This window comes from Hypanus sabinus, chromosome 3 (assembly GCF_030144855.1).
Source record: "Hypanus sabinus isolate sHypSab1 chromosome 3, sHypSab1.hap1, whole genome shotgun sequence".
NCBI lineage: Eukaryota > Metazoa > Chordata > Chondrichthyes > Myliobatiformes > Dasyatidae > Hypanus > Hypanus sabinus.
In genome coordinates, this window is record NC_082708.1 from 191,650,460 (window position 1) to 191,669,858 (window position 19,399).

A 19,399-nucleotide genomic window follows, 5' to 3' on the forward strand; every position below is an offset into this window, starting at 1 on the left:
TGCTTGGGTAAGTATTTTGAATTTTAAGATTTGGATTTTTGGTATATTCCAGGTTTAACCTCTGTTTTAAACATATTTAAATGGTACGCAATATTTATTTTCTTAGTTTAAATGTGAAAGGTTTAAACCACCCTGTGAAACGCAATAAGATTTTTACCTATATTAAGAAACTGAATACCTCAAATTTTTTTTTTACAAGGAATACATGTTTGCAGATCTGACTGTGGACGTTTGTTCAAGCGTTGGAATGGTCTAGCTTTTCATTCTTCCTTTCAAGCCAAGGCCAGAGGTACTTCGATTTTGATTGACAATTCAGTTGCCTTTATTCAACATGACCCCATATGGTTCGTTATGGTCTCGGGGAAATTAGATAAATGGTTTTTGCTCACCTCTATGCTCCGAATATAGATGATCTCAGCTTTTTTGAACCTTATTCTCAAAAAGAATAAAGATCCAACTGATTGCTCTTCCTACAGACCTATTTCTTTAGTTAATGTTGGTGCTAAAATTTTATCTAAACTTTTGGCTCATAGGATGGAAAACATTCTGCCTGTATTACCTCTGATGACCAGTCCGGATTTATTAAAAATTGTTATTCTCATTTTATCAGTTATCGTTTACTGAATGTCATTTATTCTCCCTCTAAAGAAACTTCGGAATGCGTGATCTCTTTAGATGCTGAGAAAGCCTTTGATCAGGTTGAATGGAATTACTTATTTAAAATATTAGAAAAATTTAACTTTGGGTCCAATTTCATTACTTTATTTATCTCCCACTGCACAGGTTCTTACTAACTCTCAGAGGTCTAAACCATTTAGTCTCCAACGTGGAACCAGACAAGGATGTCCTTTGAGTCCTTTGCTTTTTGATTTGGCTTTACAGCCTTTAGCCATCGTGTTTTGTGAACTTGTTGACATCTCGGGTATTTTAAGGACGGGTATCACTCATAAGTTGTCGCTTTATGCTGGTGACCTTTTGCTCTACATCTCTAATGTGGAGTCCTCTCTACCCTCAGTACTTCCTTTACTTTCTGAATTCAGTCGGTTCTCAGGATATAAACTTAATCTTCATAAGAGTGAACTTTTTCCTTTGAATAATTTGGTATCAGTCAACTCTGACCTTCCTTTTCAAATTGCAAGAAATCAACTTACTTATTTTGGTATAACAATTACTAGGAATCATAAATTTATTTTTAAAGAAAACGTTTGGAATATGTTATCACTCTGGTCTCCCCTTTCTTTATCACTGATTGGATGTATCAATTCTATTAAAATGAATATTTTGCCTAAATTTTTATATTTATTTCAACCCCTACCTGTTTTTATTCCTAAATCCTTTTTTGACTCTTCAGACTCGATTATATCTTCTTTTTTATGGAAGAATAAAACCCCCCGATTAAACAAAGTTCATCTTCAGGAAACAAAAAAAAATGGGGGATGTAAAACCCAATTTTAGGTTTTACTACTGGGCAGTCAACATACACTAGCTTACGTTTTGGTTCTATTATATTAATAGTGATGACTGTCCAGTTTGGGTTTCTTCAGAAGTTAACTCTGTTAATAAATTTTCTATTATTTCTCTTTTTGGTCCTTCAATTCCTCTATTCTTAAGTAATTTAACTGATAATTATGTAGTTAAGCATCCTTTGAGGATTTGGTTACAATTTAGATAATTCTTTGGGATATTTGGTTTTTCACTTTCTAGTCCCATTTTTTCTAATTTTTTTTTAAACCTTGACTTGACTGATACAGTTTTTAAAGAGTGGAATAGTCTAGGTATTGAATGTTTTTAGGATCTGTTAGAGATAGTCTCAACTTCATACATTTCCTAAGTGTCCAGATAAGAATTTAATTGATACAATTTTTACTCTGAAACGTTTTCACAATGATCTATTTCTACTATTTATAGTATGTTGTTGGCAAAATTATGTGGTTAGACAAAATTAAAAATCTCTGGGAACAAGACCTACAGATTTCAATTGATGAGGATACTTGGAATGAAATTTTTAAACTTGTTCACACCGTTATGTATACATCACTCTCGTTTACAATTTAAAGTGGTTCATAGAGCCTGTGATTAAAGATAATAAATCTCTCGTTTTTACTCAGATTTTTCTCCATACTGTAAAAGGTGTAATGTCGAAGAGGCCTCTCTAATTCATATATTTTGGTCCTGTCCGCGGCTTGATAAATTTTGGAACAAAGTATTTCAAACTTTCTTGGAGCTTTTTAAAGTAAACTTTAAACCCAACCCTTTGACTGTCTTGTTTGGCATTGTTGGAGGAAATGATTTTACTCTTAAGCCAAATGATTTGTATATCTTGGCTTTTACTTCTCTTTTAGCCAGAAGAGTTTTGTTGCTTAAATGGAAAGATGCTGCTCTGCCTGCTCATGCCCATTGGTTGATTGATGTTATGTCATGTTTAGGTTTAGAGAAGATTAGCTGTTCTATTTCTGTACCTAGACAAGATTTTTTCACATTATGGGGACCTTTTTGGAACTACTTTCACAATCTTCCACTTGTTCAGCAATGACGATAGCTACTATATGTTTGAATTTACGACTATACGTCCAAGATTTTTTTCTTTTCTTTTAACCAAACAGCTGTTCTTTTTTCTCTTTTTTTTTGTTATAGGGTCTTGATTTTGCTCTAGATTAGAATAAAATATACCTTTTCAATATTATGGTTAACTTACTATACATAGATATGGGGCATTTCAACCTTGTTTCTATTTTCATAATATCATAATGTATTTTGTATTCGTCTATATTAACTTCCCTAATATTGATTGGCACTTGAGTAGTTCCAAGGGTTTAGATGGGGCAGAGTTTGTTAAGTGTGTCCAGGATGGATTCCTGTCACAGTATGTTGACAGGCCGACTAGGGGGAATGCCATACTAGATCTAGTATTAGGTAACAAACCGAGTCAGGTCACAGATCTCTCATGAGCATCTGGGGGACAGTGATCACTGCTCCCTGACCTTTAGCATTAGGACAGGACAGGAAAATTTTTAATTGGGGAAGGGCAAATTATGAGGCTAAAAGGCTAGAACTCGCGGGTGTGAATTGGGATGATGTTTTTGCAAGGAAATGTACTATGGACATGTGGTCAATGTTTAAGGACCTCTTGCAGGATGTTAGGGATAAATTTGTCCCGGTGAGGAAGATAAAGAATGGTAGGGTGAAGGAACCATGGGTGACAAGTGAAATGGAAAATCTAGTCAGGTGGAAGAAGGCAGCATACATGAGGTTTAGGAAGCAAGAATCAGACGGGTCTATTGAGGAATATAGGGTAGCAAGAAAGGAGCTTAAGAAGGGGCTGAGAAGAGCAAGAAGGGGGCATGAGAAGGCCTTGGCAAGTAGGGTAAAGGAAAACCCCAAGGCATTCTTCAATTATGTGAAGAACAAAAGGATGACAGGAGTGAAGGTAGGACCGATTAGAGATAAAAGTGGGAAGATGTGCCTGGAGGTTGTGGAAGTGAGCGAGATCCTCAATGAATACGGCTCTTCGGTATTCACCACTGAGAGGGAACTTGATGATGGTGAGGACAATATGAGTGAGGTTGACGTTCTGGAGCATGTTGATATTAAGGGAGAGGAGGTGTTGGAGTTGTTAAAATACATTAGGACAGATAAGTCCCCGGGGCCTGACGCAATATTCCCCAGGCTGCTCCACAAGGCAAGGGAAGAGATTGTTGAACCTCTGGCTAGGATCTTTATGTCCTCGTTGTCCACAGGAATGGTACCGGAGGATTGGAGGGAGGCGACTGTTGTCCCCTTGTTCAACAAAGGTAGTAGGGATAGTCCAGGTAATTATAGACCAGTGAGCCTTACATCTGTGGTGGGAAAGCTGTTGGAAAAGATTCTTAGAGATAGGATCTATGGCATTGATGCACCATCAATAACTCACTCTGAGACGTAAGGCGAGATATCGGCTTTTATTGACTGGAAGAAGGAACCAGGAGTGAGTGTCCATCATACTATGTCCTGGAGACTGAGGCCGAGCGTCAGGCCCCAATCGCCTTTATACAGGGGCCTGTGGGAGGAGCCACAGGAGCAGTCAGCAGGGGGCGTGTCCAGACAGGCACATAGTTCACCACAGGCATTTAGAGAATCATGGTCTGATCAGGGACAGTCAGCATGGCTTTGTGAAGGGCAGATCATGCCGAACAAGCCTGATAGAGTTCTTTGAGGAGGTGACCGGGCATATAGATGAGGGTAGTGCAGTGGATGTGATCTACATGGATTTTAGTAAGGCATTTGACAAGGTTCCACACAGTAGGCTTATTCAGAAAGTCAGAAGGCATGGGATCCAGGGAAGTTTGGCCAGGTGGATTCAGAATTGGCTTGCCTGCAGAAGGCAGAGGGTTGTGGTGGAGGGAGTACATTCAGATTGGAGGGTTGTGACTAGTGGTGTCCCACAAGGATCTGTTCTGGGACCTCTACTTTTTGTGATTTTTATCAATGACCTGGATGTGGGGGTAGAGGGGTGAGTTGGCAAGTTTGCAGATGACATTGTGGTGAACTACATATACCTGTCTGGACATGCCCCCCCCCCTCCGCTGACTGCTCCTGTGGCTCCTCCCACAGACCCCAGTATAAAGGCGATTGGGGCCTGAGCCCTGCCTCTCAGTCTCCAGGATGTAGTATGGTGGTCAACTGCTGCTTGTTCTTTCTTCCAGTCAATAAAAGCCAATATCTCACCTCACGTCTTGGAGAGTTATTGATGGTGCATCAGGCACAAAGGTTGGTGGTGTTGTGGATAGTGTAGAGGATTGTCGAAGATTGCAGAGAGACATTGATAGGATGCAGAAGTGGGCTGAGAAGTGGCAGATGGAGTTCAACCCAGAGAAGTGTGAGGTGGTACACTTTGGAAGGATAAACTCCAAGGCAGAGTACAAAGTATATGGCAGGATACTTGGTAGCGTGGAGGAGCAGAGGGATCTGGGGGTACATGTCCACAGATCCCTGAAAGTTGCCTCACAGGTAGATAGGGTGGTTAAGAAAGCTTATGGGGTGTTAGCTTTCATAAGTCGAGGGATAGAGTTTAAGAGACACGATGTAATGATGCAGCTCTATAAAACTCTAGTTAGGCCACACTTGGAGTATTGTGTCCAGTTCTGGTCACCTCAGTATAGGAAGGATGTGGAAGCATTGGAAAGGGTACAGAGGAGATTTACCAGGATGCTGCCTGGTTTAGAGAGTATGGATTATGATCAGAGATTAAGGGAGCTAGGGCTTTACTCTTTGGAGAGAATGAGGATGAGAGGAGACATGATAGAGGTGTACAAGATATTAAGAGGAATAGACAGAGTGGACAGCCAGCGCCTCTTCCCCAGGGCACCACTGCTCAGTACAAGAGGACGTGTCTTTAAGGTAAGGGGAGGGAAGTTCAAGGGGGATATTAGAGGAAGGTTTTTCACTCAGAGTGGTTGGTGCGTGGAATGCACTGCCTGAGTCAGTGGTGGAGGCAGATACACTAGTGAAGTTTAAGAGACTAATAGACAGGTATTTGGAGGAATTTAAGGGGGGGGGGGGTTATATGGGAGGCAGGTTTTGAGGGATGGCACAATATTGTGGGCCGAAGGGCCTGTACTGTGCTGTATTATTCTATGTTCTATGCAAGTAATTAATGAAAATATTGAAAAAGAAAGTACTCCATGTGTGGACAGACAGAGGCTTTTCCCCAGGGCTGAAATGGCTAACACGAGGGGGATAGTTTTAAGGTGCTTGGAAGTAGGTACGGCGGGGGGGGGGGTCAGAGGTAAGTTTTTCACACAGAGTGGCGGGTGTGTGGAATGTACTGCCAGCGACAGTGATAGAGGCAGATACAAAAGGGTCTTTTAAGAGACTCTTACCTAGATACATGGAGCTTAGAAAAATAGAGGGGTTTACGATGCGGTAATTCTAGGCAGCTCCTAGAGTAGGCTACACGGTCGGCACAACATTGTGGGCCGAACAGCCTGAAATGTGATGTAGTTTGTGTTCCTAATATCAAATCCTCAGCAATACAGCTGTGATTTTTTTATTCCGATAAATATAACAGTGCGTTATATTTCTTCACGTTTCCTATAAATGCCCTCAAGAAAATGAATCTGAAGGAAGTACATAGTAATTATCTGAGTACTTTATAGTACATTTACTTTGATCATTTTAACTTTGGTGGCCAGAATCCGGTACCAGGAGTGGTGTATGGGGCGGAGGTCGGTAAACCTGTGGAGTCCACGGGAGCTCCCCATGGGTCGGGTCGGGTCGGGTCCGGCTGGGGTCCCCCCGCAACACACACTGAGCACCCCCCAGTACCTCACCTGCCGCACCGAAGCTGCTTCCGGGCTGGGCCCCGCCTCCATTGGCTGCAATCCCTGTCGTCAATTCCCTACGCCTCTTCCGGTTGGTTAAACGCCGGCTGTGATTGCAGCGCTTCGCACATTCCCCGCCTTCTCAGTTGTACTGTGCTCCGATTGGCTGTTCTATCAGCACCCGCAGGAGTTGCGGTCCAATCAGGTGGTCGGCCTGGTGGAGCAAGGTACCCCTAATTGTGGAAACGTAATTGCTACTTTCCGTTTAACTGTTTAAAGTTCACAGTCAACATTATCATTGTACGAATTCCCTCAGATTCATTTTCCTGCACGCATTCAATAAAACATAGAAATGCAAACTCATCAATGAAAAACTACACAAAGATTGACAACCAACGTGCAATTAATTAATACTGAGAACTAGCGGATGAGACCTTGAACGTGAGTCCAGACTCTGGAATCAGTTCTGACTTGAGGCGCTGGTTATCCACGCTGTTCTCGATTTTTATTTTTATATTTTTCTCAGGCGAAGCTCTAAATCCTAGCCAAACACACTCGTTCCTCAACTGCTAGGGACTTCCCGACTCTACTAGTGGTGTTTGGTATTGTGGCTTTCTGGAGAAAAGCGAATTACTACACTCACTTACCAATCCATTGAGATGTTCCCACAACCAATGACCTCATTTTAAGGACTCTATCTTATTATTTCATGTTCTCATTATTTATCGCCTAATAGTTTAATGTTATTGTCCAGTAACTTCGGGATGATACCAGCTATAGATATTACTTCTTTACACTGTGTGTAGAGCAGTGTCCTCAGCTCCCACTCGATGCCAGGCAGACCAGGGAACCTTCAGGAGAGGGAAACCAGAGGTCCATGAGCCAGTAATCATCCGAGGTGGAGAGGGTCAGTAACTTTAAATTGCTGGGTGTTCCTATTGCAGAGGACATGCCCTGGGCTCAGCATGTAAACGTAATTGTAAAGGAAGCCCGGCAGCAACTCTCTTTCTTTCAGCAAGGAGATAATGCTGAGCCTTTGTAAGACACTAGTCTGGTGCATCTTAGAGAATTGTCGCAGTTTTGGGCCCCATATCTCGGAAAGGATGTGTTGTCATTGGAGAGAGTGCAGAGGAGGCTCCCGAGGATGATTTCGGAAATGAAGGGGTTAACATATAAGGAGCTTTGGCAGCTTTGAGCTGGTACTCACTGGAATTTAGAAGAATGCATGGGGATCTCATTGAAACCTACCGAATGTTGAAAGAACTAGATAGGGTGCATGTGGAGAAGGTGTGTCCTGTGGTGGGTGTATCAAGGACTAAAGGGCACAGTCTCAAAATTGAGGGGCAACACTTTAGAACAGAGGCAAGGATTAATTTTTTCAGCTACAGAGTAGTGAATCTGTGGAATGCTCTGCCACAGACTGCAGTGGAGGCCAAGTCCGTGGGTATACTAAAGGCAGAATTTGATTGTTTCCTGATCGGTCAGGGATCAAAAGATATGGTGAGAAGGCAGGTGGATGGGGTTGACTGCGATCTGGGATCAGCCATGATGGTAGCAGACTCAAAGGGCTGAATGGCCTAATTCTGCTCCCATGTCTTATGGTCTTATGGTCTTGTGATATTATGGTGGAAGATGCATTAGTGACAGTGACATCGAAGAGCAGACAAATTCTTGGGAGACAGGTTGTTGTGGTGGGAGATTTTAGTTACCCAAATATTGACTGGAATTTCCCTAGAGTGAGGGGTTAAGTTGGGGTGGAGTTTGTTAGGTGTGTTCAGGAAGATTTCTTGATACAATACGTAGATCAGCCTACAAGAGGCGAGGCTGTACTTGATCTGGTATTGGGAAATGAACCTGGTCAGGTGTCAGGTCTCTCAGTGGGAGAGCATTTTCGAGATAGTGATCACAATTCTATCTCCTTTACCACAGCATTGGAAAGGGGTGGGAACAGAAAAAGTAAGGGAAACGTTTAGTTGGTTGTCGTGCTCCTGTCGGATTATGGCCAACACATTAGTACTGTACTTCAGAAGCGGTCAGTCTAGTGGTCTGGTGTACCTGATTTAGCAGCGTGTACAATACTGTGGGTACACCTCAAGCCTCTTTAATCCTGTGCAAGTGTGCAAAAATTAAAAGTACTTAAAAGTATCCCGTTCACGTCTTCAACCAATCCAGGTGGCTGGGGTTGCAGTTGCCAATGCCTGGCAATGCGCTTTAGTGTTTTAAGCTGTGAAGTTAGTTCCCCCGTCACTACTCATATTAGTGGGGACTCTGAACCTTGAGATTGTAACTCTCATGGGACATGTTACTACGGTGGCAGCTCATCCTTCTTTGCAGCAAACGTGAGGATCCATTTGGAAAACATTTTCACAATCACCAACGTGAGCTTGTATCCATTTTGTACAGGCACGTACACCTAGAAGCAGAGAAAACCTACAGCACAATACAGGCCTTTCTCTATTTTTCTAAGCTGGACGTACCTATCTAAGAGTCTCTTAAAAGCCTATTGTATCTGCCTCCACCACCATGTTGATTGTCAGCGAGGAGGATGTGTTATCACCAATCCACACAGATTGTGGTCTTCCATTTAGGAAGCTGAGGATCCATTTGCAGAGGGAGGTACAGAGGCCCAGGTTCTACAATTTCTCAATCAGGATTGTGGGAATGATGGTGTTAAATGCTGAGCTATAGTGGATGAACAGCATCCTGACATAGGTGTTTGTGTTGTCCAGGTGGTCAAATGCAGTGTGAAAAGCCATGGAGATTGTGTCTGCCGTTGACCTATTGTGGCGATAGGCAAAATGCAGTGGGTCCAGGTCCTTGCTGAGGCAGGAGTTCAGTCCAGTCATGACCAACCTCTCAAAGCATTTCATCACTGTCGATGTGAGTGCCCCCGGGCGAATTTTGCAGCTGTTATTAATGTACCACCACGTCATACTGAACCAAATGCCTTCTGTTTTGGGAAGGGTCGATTCTTGAAGTCATTTTATTCCTGAATATCGAATGATGAAGGCTCCTGTTCAACAAGCCTCATCACTTTGCAGAGCTGCCGAAATACAATAGACTCAGGAAATTAACACAACCTTTAATGCTCTTAAAACTGCTTTATCAACTGCCTCTGCTTTGGGCATTGCTGACTATTGCCCCTTTCCAATAAGTTGTCAATGAACGCCAATGGTTTGCTAGTGGTATTTTACCACAATGGCAGGGCAGCCTCAGACGACCCATTGTGTATCATTCTGTATAATTACCGCCGGAATTAAGGGGCATGTCTGTTTGTCTAAGGTCTGAGGTTCTGCTAGGATCCTGGCCTATTGGACCACTCCGGACAGTTTGGGTCCCATGTAGTTTTGTGTTATTTTTTTAATTCCGCATCCACGCAGTAAAGCAAACTCGTTATGAGATTGTGTTGCTCTCCAAACACAATCTTTCCTTCCAGCGGGCCGATAAGCAAGCCTCAACGTCTCAGTCCTCTGTCCCGGCAGCATCAGTATTCACTCAGCCTTCTGGCCGATGACATCTGTGAAGCACAAACAAGGGTTGGTGCAACGGAACACACCTGAGGATTCCTCATGGTTTCACACACACAGAGGTCTGGCTTCTGGATTCAGCCGGGTGGACTGGCTGAGTCCACAAGGGACTCCTGCGTGCCCTCGCTAAGCGGGCGCATCGGCAAGCTCATGTGGAAAAAGGAAGGAACACTCAAGCCATCCCACAACCGTGGTTTTCATCGGGAATATCGGCAGCCACTCAGAGGCAGTGAAACCTGCATTATTTGTTTAGAAAACTGAAATACCATCAAAATCTGATCACTTGCCAACAGATGAGGGAATTGATTCTAAGATATAGGAGCAGAATTAGGCCATTTGGCCCATCGAGTCTGCTCCGCTATTTCATCATGGCTGATCTAATCTTCCTCTCAGCCCCAATCTCCTGCCTTCATGCCCTGACCGATCAAGAATCTATCAACCTCTGCCTTAAATATAAGTAAAGACTTGGGTCTCCACGGCTGTCTGTGGCAAAGAATTCCACAGGTTCACCAGCCTCTGGCTAAAGAAATTCCTCCTCGTCTCATTCTAAAAGAATGCCCCTCTATTCTGAAGCTGTGTCCTCTGAATTATGTTGAATTCAAGTTGGATAAGTCACCGGGACCAGATGAGATGTACCCCACGCTACTGTGGGAAGCGAAGGAGGAGATTGCTGAGCCTCTGGCGATGATCTTTGCATCATCAATGGGTGTGGGAGAGGTTCCGGAGGATTGGAGGGTTGCAAATGTTGTTCCCCTACTCAAGAAAGGGAGTAGAGATAGCCCAGGAAATTATAGACCAGTGAGTCTTACCTCAGTGGTTGGTAAGTTAATGGAGAAGATCCTGAGAGGCAGGATTTATGAACTTTTGGAGAGGCATAATATGATTAGGAATAGTCAGCATGGCTTTGTCAAGGGCAGGTCGTGCCTTATGAGCCTGATTTAATTTTTTGAGGATGTGACTAAACACATTGATGAAGGTAGAGCAGTAGATGTAGTGTATATGGATTTCAGCAAGGCATTTGATAAGGTACCCCATGCAAGGGTTATTGAGAAAGTAAGGAGTCCTGGGATCCAAGGGGTCATTGCTTTGTGGATCCAGAACTGGCTTGCCCACAGAAGGCAAAGAGTGGTTGTAGACGGGTCATATTCTGCATGGAGGTCGGACACCAGTGGAATGACTCAGGGATCTGTTCTGGGACCCCGACTCTTCGTGATTTTTATAAATGACCTGGATGAGGAAGCGGAGGGATGAATTAGTAAATTTACTGATGACACAAAGGTTGGGGGTGTTGTGGGTAGTGTGGAGGGCTGTCAGAGGTTACAGCGGGGCATTGATAGGATGCAAAACTGGGCTGAGAAGTGGCAGATGGAGTTCAACCCAGTTAAATGTGAGGCGGTTCATTTTGGTAGGTCAAGTATGATGGCAGAATATAGTATCAATGGTAAGACTTTCACCAGGTGGGGACATGGCCCAAGTGCAGAGTGAGAGACACTGAGGCAGGGCGATAGTTCAGACTTTAATGTGAACAGTGTTACGGGGAAATAAAACAATAAACACTAGGCCAAACAGGGCCGTTAACTAAAACTCCCAAATGGAAAACGAGGCCTACACTGCGGCTGAAAAGAACACCTAGGAATTAAACGAATACTGCGAGTATTCAGATTCAGTTGACTCAACAGTCCAATTTCTCAGGCAAGGTGGAATGCAGGAAGTGAAGTGTAGGTATGTCCTGTCCAAGTCTCGACAAATACTACGATGAAATAAATGGAGTTAAATGCTATTGAAATAATAATTAATTGACACGTACATAGTCACGAGCACAATTGCCGAATCCATGGTTGAAACAAACTCTCAGCAGTGTGGGGGATCAGGGGGATCTTGGGGCCCGAGACCATAGGAGTGTGTTCTTAGCTGACTGCTCTATGCTCTATATACCCATGACTGTGTGGCTAGGCATAGCTCAAATGCCATCTATAAATTTGCTGATGATACAACCATTGTTGGTAGAATCTCAGCTGGTGTAGGGTGTACAGGAGTGAGATATGCCAACTAGTGGAATGGTGCCACAGCAACAACCTGGCACTCAACGTCAGTAAGTCTAAAGAGCTGATTGTGGACTTCAGGAAGGGTAAGATGAAGACACATACCAATCCTCATAGAGGCATCAGCAGTGGAGAGAGTGAGCAGTTTCAAGTTCCTGGGTGTCAAGATCTCTGAGGATCTAACCTGGTCCCAAAACCCCAAAATATTGATGCAGTTATAAAGAAAGCAAGACAGTGACTATACTTCATTAGGAGTTTGAAGTGATTTGGTATGTCAACAAATACACTCAAAAACTTCTATGTATGTACCGTGGAGAACATTCTGACAGGCTGCATCACTGTCTGGTATGGGGGGGGGGGGGGGGGAGGAGAGGGTAGCTTCTGCACAGGACTGAAAGAAGAAACAGAGGGTTGTAAATTTAGTTGGCTCTATCTTGGGTACTAGTCTATAAAGTACCCAGGACTTCTTCAGGGAGTGGTGTCTCAGAAAGGCAGCGTCCATCATTAAGGACCTCCGGCACCCAGGGCATGCCCTTTTCTCACTGTTACCATCAGGTGGGAGGTACAGAAGCCTGAAGGCACACACTCAGCGATTCAGGAACAACTTCTTCCTCTCTGCCAACTGATTCCCAAATGGACATTGAGCCCATGAACATTACCTCACTTTTTAAATATATATTATTTCTGCTGTTTGTGCAATTTTTAATCTATTCATTATATGTATACTGTAATTGATTTACCTTATTATTACTGTATCATTTTTTACCATATAAACCATATAACCATGTAACAATTACAGCATGGAAACAGGCCATCTCGGCCCTTCAGGTCCGTGCCGAACGCTTACTATCACCTAGTCCCACCGACCTGCACTCAGCCCATAACCCTCCATTCCTTTCCTGCCATATACCTATCCAAATTTTTACTCTTAGAACCCTTTTTAAACAATGGAACAACATGAGCAATATGCCATTCCTCCGGCACCATCCCCGCTTCTAATGACATTTGAAATATTTCTGTCAGAGCCCCTGCTATTTCTACACTAAACTCCCTCAAGGTCCTAGGGAATATCCTGTCAGAATCCGGAGATTTATCCACTTTTATATTCCTTAAAAGCGCCAGTACTTCCTCCTCTTTAATCGTCACAGTTTCCATAACTTCCCTACTTGTTTCCCTTACCTTACACAATTCAATATCCTTCTCCTTAGTGAATACCGAAGAAAAGAAATTGTTCACAATCTCCCCCATCTCTTTTGGCTCCACACATAGCTGTCCACTCTGATTCTCTAAGGGACCAATTTTATCCCTCACTATCCTTTTGCTATTAATATAACTGTAGAAACCCTTCGGATTTATTTTCACCTTACTTGCCAAAGCAACCTCATATCTTTGTTTAGTTTTTCTAATTTCTTTCTTAAGATTCTTCTTACATTCTTTATATTCCTTGAGCACCTCATTTATGCTGCCTATATTTATTGTAGATCTCTCTTTTTCTGAACCAAGTTTCCAATATCCCTTGAAAACCATGGCTCTCTCAAATGTTTAACCTTTCCTTTCAACCTAACAGGAACATAATTTCACCTTTAAATGACCTCCATTTCTCTATTACATCCTTCCCATAAAACAAATTGTCCCAATCCACTCCTTCCAAATCCTTTTGCATCTCCTCAAAGTTAGTCTTTCTCCAATCAAAAATCTCAACCCTGGGTCCAGTCCTATCCTTCTCCATAATTATATTGAAACTAATGGCATTGTGATCACTGGACCTGAAGTGCTCCCCAACACATACCTCCGTCACCTGACCTATCTCATTCCCTAACAGAAGATCCAACACTGCCCCTTCTCTAGTTGGTACCTCTAGGTATTGCTGCAAAAAACTATCCTGCACACATTTTACAATCTCCAAACCATCCATCCCTTTTACAGTATGGGCTTCCCAGTCTACGTGTAGAAAATTAAAATCTCCCACGATCACAACCTTGTGCTTACTACAAATATCTGCTATCTCCTTGCAAATTTGCTCCTCCAATTCTTGCTCCCTATTAGGTGGTCTATAATACACCCTTATAAGTGTTATTACACCTTTCCCATTCCTCAATTCCACCCAAATAGTCTCCCTAGACAAGCCCTCTAATCTATCCTGCCAGAGCACCACTGTAATATTTTCTCTGACAAGCAACACAACACCTCCCCCTCTTGTCCCTCCGATTCTATCACACCTGAAGCAACGAAATCCAGGAATACTTAGTTGCCAATCACACCACTCCTGCAGCCATGTTTCACTAATAGCTATAACATCATATTTCCAGGTATCAATCCATGCTCTAAGCTCATTCACCTTTCTTACAATGCTCCTAGCATTAAAATAGATGCATTTTAGAAATTCTCCACCTCTTCCTCTCTGTTTATCTCTAACAGTACAAAGAACTTTACTGTCTTCTTTTTCTTCCTTCTCCCATACATCTGTTCCTACACTCTGGTTCCCTTCCCCCCCCATATCTAGTTTAAATCCACTGGAGCCTCTCTAGCAAACCTACCTGCAAGAATATTTGTCCCCCTCCAGTTCAGATGTAAACCGTCCCGCTGGAACAGGTCCCACCTTCCCTGGAAAACTGCCCAGTTATCTATAAACCCTCCCTCCTGCACCATGTCTTCAGCCACGTGTTGATCTGCACTATCTTACTATTTCTAAACCCACCTGCACGTGGCACTGGTAGCAATCCTGAGATTGCTATCCTGGAGGTCCTGTCCTTTAACTTGGCACCTAGCTCCCTAACCTCACCTTTCAGGACCTCCTCACTCTTCCTACCCACGTCATTGGTCCCTACATGGACCACGACATCCAGCTGCTCACCCTCCCTCTTGAGAATACTGAGAACTCGATCCGAGATATCGCGGACCCTGGCACCAGGGAGGCAACAGACCATCCGGGATTCTCGATCTCTTCCATAGAACCTCCTATCTGTCCCCCTAACTATCGAATCCCTTATCACTACTGCTCTCCTCTTTTCCCTCCTTTCCTTCTGAGCTGAGGGTCCAGTCTCTGTGCCAGAGACGCAGCCACTGCAACTTGTCCCTGGTAGGTCGTCCCCACCAACAGTATCCAAAACGGTATACTTATTGTTGATGGGAACGGCCACAGGGGTTCTCTGCTCTTCCTGTCTGTTCCCCTTCCCTATCCTGACAGTCACCCAACTACCTGTCTCCTGACTCCTTGGGGTGACTATCTCCCTGAAACTCCTGTCTATCTCTGCCTCTGCCTCCTGAATGACCTGAAGTTCATCCAGCTCCAGCTCCAGTTCCCTAACATGGTTTGTCAGGAGCTGCAGCTGGATGCACCTTTTGCAGGTGTAGTCATCAGGGACAGCTGTGCTCGACCTGACTTCCCATGTACTGCAATCGGAGCACTCAACTGCCCTAACTGCTGCCTCCATTACCTACTCCTAAGCTAATTAGATTAATTAAAGGAGCTTACCCGGCCTTACCTCACCTGGAGTGAAGCTTGTACTCCGCCTCTGCTCGCTATTTAAATTCTCCCGCTGCCTCACGGGCCGACTCTCACACGCTTGCGCAGTCGTGCCCCGTTCAACCTCACCCCTGGCTGTTCTCACCGAAGCCTGATTGAGCCAAAGCCGACCCACTCTGACTCGTCCACTCCGACGATGGCCACTGTAAATGGCGGTCTTTCCTTTAAACCTTTGGCACGCTACGTCACGCGCCTGCGCAGTCTAGCCTCTTTGCCGCGATCAGTTAAAACAAAACAGCTTCTCTCCGAGCTTCTTTTACCTCTTCCCTCTCCGCCTCTTGCTGTAATTTTCTTCTTCTATATTATGTATTGCATTGAACTGCCGCTGCTAAGTTAACAAATTTCAAGTCACATGCCGAGATAATAAACCTAATTCTGATTCTGAATTCATTGCAAGTTCCTTGAGAAAGCACACGTCGCAAACACTGCAGTGAGCTGGCAAAGCTGGAATTTGTTGAGGGATACCTTACGTCCCTTTTCAGCACAGACGAGGCACAATGGAACAGGACAGCTTGAATGTCCGGTCCATGGAAAAGCACCTTTCATTATAAAGATAGGTTTCTTTGGTGTTGGTTGTTGCACTATTTTTGAAATTCAAAAATCACCACAGTGGACCATCAGGCACGTCTGTGAAAGACGGGGTTAATGCAATATAAAAATGGGCGAGTCCATTCAATGCTCGGAAAATGCACCACACTAGTCATGAGCCTACCATTTTCCCCTCCGGGCAATACAGCGCTCACCAGTTACCACCGGCCACCCCCATCTGTTAAGAGACTCCTGGACAGGTACATGGAGCTATGAGTAACCTCAGGTAATTTCTAAGGTAGGGACCTGTTCAGCACAGCTTTGTGGGCTGAAGGGCCTGTGTTGTGCTATAGGTGTTCTAAGTTTCTATCTCATGCCAAAAACTGAGAATGAACTCGGTCCTACTGCATACTGCCGTACTAGGCTGAAACACCAATAATGAGATCACCATAGGATATAGGAACAGATGTCGGTCATTCAGCCCATCAAGTCTGCTCTGCCATTCAATCATGGGCTGATCCAATTCTTCCAGTCATCCCCACTCCCCTGACTTCTCCACATACCCTTTGATGCCCTGGCTAATCAAGAATCTATCTCTGCCTTAAATACACCCAATGACTTGGCCTCCACAACCACTCGTGGCAACAAATTCCACAGATTTACCCCCCCCCCCGACTAAAGTAATTTCTCCGCAACTCTGTTCTAAATGGACGTCCTTCAACTCTGAAGTCATTGCGTCTTGTCCTAGAATCCCCTACCATACGAAATAACTTCGCCATATCTAATCTGTTCAGGCCTTTTAACATTTGGAATGTTTCTATGAGATCCTCCCCATTCTCCTGAACTCCAGGGAGTACAGCCCAAGAGCTGCCAGATGTTCCTCATACAGTAACCCTCTCATTCCTGGAATTATCCTTGTGAATCTTCTCTGAACCCTCTCCAATGTCAGTATATCCTTTCTAAAATAAGGAGCCCCAAAATGCACACAATACTCCCAAGTGTGGTCTCACGAGTGCCTTATAGAGCCTCAACATCACATCCCTGCTCTTATATTCTATACCTCGAGAAATGAATGCCAACATTGCAGTCACCTCCTTCACCACCGACTCAACCTGGCAGTTAACCTTTAGGGTATCCTGCACAAGGACTCCCAAGTCCCTTTGCATCTCTGATTTTGAATTCTCTCCTCATCTAAATAATAGTCTGTCTCTTTACTTCTTCCACCAAAGTGCATGACCATACACTTTCCAACATTGTATTTCATTTGCCACTTCTTTGCCTATTCCCCTAAACTATCTCTGTCTCTCTGCAAGCCCTCTGTTTCCTCAACACTACCCACTCCTCCACCTACCTTTGTATCTTCGGCAAACTTAGCCACAAATCCATTAATCCCATAGTCCAAATCATTGACATACACCATAAAAAGCAGAGGTCCCAACACCGACCCTGTGGAACTCCACTGGTAACCGGCAGCCAGTCAGAATAGGATCCCTTTATTCCCACTCTCTGTTTTCTGCCGACCAGCCAGTGCTCCACCCATGCTAGTAACTTCCCTGTAATTCCTTGGGCTCTTATCTTGCTAAGCAGCCTCCTGTGCGGCACCTTGTCAAAGGCTTTCTGAAAATCCAAGTACACCACATCGCCACTGCATCTCCTTTGTCTACCCTGCTTGTAATTTCCTCAGAAGGTTGCAGTAGGTTAGTCAGGCACAATTTTTCTTTCTGGAAAATAGAGGGCTATGGGTAATCCTGAGTAATTGCTAAAGTAAGGACATGGTCGGCACAGCATTGTGGGCCGAAGGGTCTGTATTGTAGGTGTCCTATGTTCTATGAAGCAATGCTGGCTTTGGCCTATCTTGTCATGTGCCTTCCAGGTATCCTGTAATCTCATCCCTAACGTTGTTGATTCCAACAACGTTCCAACCATTGATGTCAGGCTAACAGGTCTATAGTTTCCTTTCTGTTGCCTCCCACCCTTCTCTGTACCTTCTCCCAAGCACCTTAAAACTGTGCCCTCTCATGCTAGCCATTTCAGCCCTGGGAAAAAGCCTCTGACTATCCACATGATCAATGCCTCTCATCATCTTATCCACCTCTATCAGGTCACCTCTCATCCTCCGTCGCTCCAAGGAGAAAAGGCCGAGTTCACTCAACCTATTCTCATAAGGCATTCTCCCCAATCCAGGCAACATTCTTGTAAATCTCCTCTGCACCCTTTCTATGGCTTTCACATCCTCCCTGTAGTGAGGCAACCAGAACTTAACACAGTACTCCAAATGGGGTCTAACCAGGGTCCTATATAGCTGCAACATTACCTCTCGGCTCCTAAATTCAATTCCACGATTGATGAAGGCCAATACACCGTATGCCTTCTTAACCACAGAGTCAACCTGCGCAGCTGCTTTGAGCGTCCTATGGACTCGGACCCCAAGATCCCTCTGATCCTCCACACTGCCAAGAGTCTTACCATTAATACTATATTCTGCCATCATATTTGACCTACCAAAATGAACCACTTCACACTTATCTGGGTTGAACTCCGTCTGCCACTTAACTGAACTGCGGACGGGGTGCAAGGCCGGAGTACCGGGGTGCTGCCAATCCAATGTTTTGGATATAGTGGAAAAGGATCTGGTCCTGACTTCACTCCTTTTTGTTCCTCCTCTTTCTCCCTATTCTAATACACAGACTATAGTCATGTCCAACTTTGTCGGTCCCCTCCACCGGTGCAGAGGCAACCCTGAAATTGGGCTCACATTTCTGGGAAAGCTCTGGCTTGGGGCTGGTCCCGTTCCTGTTGCTCAGCACAGGCTGACTGCGCATTATAACGGGCTGGGAGGGGGGTCGGGCTTTTTCAGTCTGTCGTATAGTTTCTGCTAACTTTTTCCAGAGCTGAATCCGGGCTGTGCTCAGACTGGTTTACACTATCCAGGCGGGGCTATATGAACTGAGACACCTTCCCCTTCCTTTTTCTGAGTTCAGAGGTTGATGTTGCATGGCTATGTTCAGCAGGTTATTCAAATTAAATCACATCTGCTGTCATTGATCTACCAACGTGCACACTGATGAATGAAACACTTCATCCCCAAACCAGGCTGCAAATCACAGCAATACACACCACACACACACCCACACCACACACCACACACCCACACACACCACACCCACAACACACACCACACACCCACAACACACACCACACACCCACACACCACACCCACAACACAACACACACAACACACCCACACCACACACAACACACCCACAACACACACCACACACCCACACACCACACCCACAACACAACACACACAACACACCCACACCACACACACCACACACCCACAACACACACCACACACCCACAACACACACCACACACCCACACACCACACACAACGCACCCACAACACAACACACACAACAAACCACACAACACACCCACACACCACACCCACAACACAACACACACAACAAA

The 19,399-nt window shown here is 44.4% G+C and overlaps 1 protein-coding gene across 1 annotated transcript in view; it reads right to left on the reverse strand.

Moving 5' to 3' along the window:
• si:ch211-214j8.12 (uncharacterized protein LOC100000539 homolog) overlaps window positions 1–6,394 on the reverse strand; it is a 33,371-nt gene extending 26,977 nt beyond the window's left edge. Inside the window, exon 1 of the mRNA XM_059965906.1 lies at window positions 6,309–6,394. The gene's annotated coding sequence lies outside the window, so the exon portion shown is untranslated. The remainder of the gene's footprint in view (window positions 1–6,308) is intronic.
• Between the last annotated feature and the right edge of the window lie 13,005 nt (window positions 6,395–19,399).